At 37.9% G+C, this 2,670-nt stretch overlaps 1 pseudogene; it reads right to left on the reverse strand.

Annotated features, from left to right (window-relative positions):
• Positions 1-202: 202 nt before the first annotated feature.
• LOC141258497 (tRNA (cytosine(34)-C(5))-methyltransferase, mitochondrial pseudogene) lies at positions 203-983 on the reverse strand (annotated as a pseudogene).
• Between the last annotated feature and the right edge of the window lie 1,687 nt (positions 984-2,670).

Raw genomic sequence — 2,670 nt, forward strand, 5'->3', positions numbered from 1 at the left:
TTGGTCAGGCATTGAGTTGGTCAGGCATTGTTTTCTTTAACACATAACACAAATTTATTTAAACTGTACTAATGCTTACATCTATTTTCATGTGAGGACACCAAGACATTATGGTAAAATTTAAACTTGGCAAAATCACAAAAATAAATGGGTTTCACATCCTGCTGTACCTGCGTTTTTTTTTTGTTTTTTTTTTGCTGAACTATAGTTTTATTAACTTAGATACAAACATAAGTCCCCAGGCTATTCCTTTATGTGGAAGAACTAAAAGTCCATGAGTTACATGTGCTGCAAAGGTGAACTCGTGAGATAAGGAATTGGCCATGTAACTCAGGTCCACGGAGATGACATCTCTGCAAGAGTTCAAGATATTGGAAACCACGGCACTGTTTTCTGCCTCTGATAATGTGCATGTAGAATACACTACTGATCCTCCGGGACCAAGGGCATGGATCGCAGACCTGAGTAACTCTGTTTGTATTTCAGGGAGGATTTTCCTTTGGGATATTCGTTCCGCTGCCTGCTCACCCTCAGATGAGAACAACCAACTTCTGTCATTGGAACACGGGGCATCGACTAAGACCTTGTCATATGATTTGGAATGTAACATTCCTATAAGCCTCCCGTCCAGTTCAGAAGTGGAGGTGGCCTTCATACAGAAAAATGGCACAAAAGATTCCAAAGTCTCTTTCATCCATCGTGATCTGTGGATATCCGGTTCGCTACAATGAAGATGCCCTTGTTATGCAGACTGCAGCAGTGCTACAGATTTGCCACCGGGGGCAGCAGGCATATCAAGGACTCTCTCCATGCTGGACATCCAAAGCCAGTAGTGGTAGGAGGGAAGAAGTGTTCAGGATGTAATACCATTTAATCTTCCCGATTTGGTGGCGCTGTAAAGTAAATTTCCCAGCATTCCTGTTGATGTAGCATTTCAACGATGCAGGAAAGGTTTGATGAGTGAGCTTGTGGTAACCGCACATTGACAGAGGCTTCTCCACCTCCAAACTGCACTGGTAATTATTGAGTAACAAGGTGTACTGTTAGAGGCCGAGCGTTGTCAGCATGGCCCTGACTGTTTGCAACCATCTAACATGCTGCGATATGCAGTCATGTCGTGATATAATCACTGACAGTGTAGAATCATTCCTCACCCGTAATCGCGTGTAGTAGTAACTAAAGAAAGCAAAGACATTCCGGACTCGAAAAGGCCCTGCGTTTTTTTTTTTCACCAAAAACACTGCAAAAACTGATGTAGCAGTGTTTTTGTTGGATTTTTTTCTGCTTTTTGCACTTACTGCTTTCTATGGGTGAAAAAAATGCTGCAAAAACTCTGACAAAGCGCTGAAAGAATTGACGTGGTGCAGTTTTCAAAAATGCAGCAGTTTTCCAATTCAGTCAGGAAAAAAAACAAGGGTGTTTATCAGATCTCTGAAATCTCATAGCTTTTGCTGGTACTCTAAAAAAGGACCTTTAATTTGCATAAGAAAATGCAGCAAAAATGCAACATGTGAACATAGCCTTATTAATATAATTTTTGCCTAAATATTAATATAGCTATATTAAAAGAAACATAAAATGATAGAATGGATAGATAGATAGATAGATAGATAAATAGATAGATCAAAAATCTAATAATATGTTGTAACAATGTTTTCTGCACTGGATCCTATTACGCTTTTAATGGCTTTCTCAGATTTTTACTCCTCCTATAAAAAAAAAATCCTCGTTGTTACGCACGATTCCCTGCTGTGCTTTATTGCATTAAATATAGCTTGGAGGAAGGAGCTCTGCCGCCGCTGATAATGGATGTGTCCTTACACAGCCTGCAACACTTTCATTCATAAACATTCACTTGTAGACTGTGATATCAGCCGAGCCGCAGTTTATTGCTGTGTTTTCTCAGACTAGAGCCCATCACACCCTGTTAAATGTCACAGAACCACTTCATCAATTACTGGGAGAATGCTCTCACATGTAGCTATAAAAGCCATGCTTAGCCTGAACATTATGTAGATGGTAATTGCCATAATTCTCTAAACAAGTTTATAATTAACAGAATATTACTTGGTGCATTTGGAGTATCACAATGATTGGCAAAACTTTTATTACTCAAGATGTAATTTGATCGGTGTGTTATTAAATACATTAACTGGAGGTTATGTATTGAGCAAGTCCATGTGCTCAAGACTTAATCAAACTTTTGTGACTAGAGTTACACGGGGGCTTAATTTACTGGGACTCCTCATTTACTTCTAAGACCTGAAAAAAAAAGTTTATCCATAATATATTGGCCATAAAATAAAATCTTCCCACTATTATTTTTTTCTTTTATTGCCCAGACAGGAATTGTTTTTTTTTATAATGATTATTTTAATCATGTATTACAACACTGCAATTTTTCTGAGATTGGCCACCTAGGTAAAATCCCCTGGGGTCATTTATGATGTGATGGGAAATGAAAAATATTTTTGCACAGATGATAATCATAATAATGACAAATAATACAAAGTTTTTCAACTTAGTAATGTACTTTTTTGTTCAAATTCTTCACCTTTTTTAAGAAGCATACATGAATGGAATTAAGATTGTTTACATTTAGAGGCTGAGAACCTGAACAGACATTTTACATCTGAGAACAAGGCACAAGACAAGCTCTACTGGTGCCCA

This window comes from Phyllobates terribilis, unplaced genomic scaffold (assembly GCF_046119375.1).
Source record: "Phyllobates terribilis strain yellow unplaced genomic scaffold, ASM4611937v1 Scaffold_3__8_contigs__length_932513732, whole genome shotgun sequence".
Lineage (NCBI taxonomy): Eukaryota > Metazoa > Chordata > Amphibia > Anura > Dendrobatidae > Phyllobates > Phyllobates terribilis.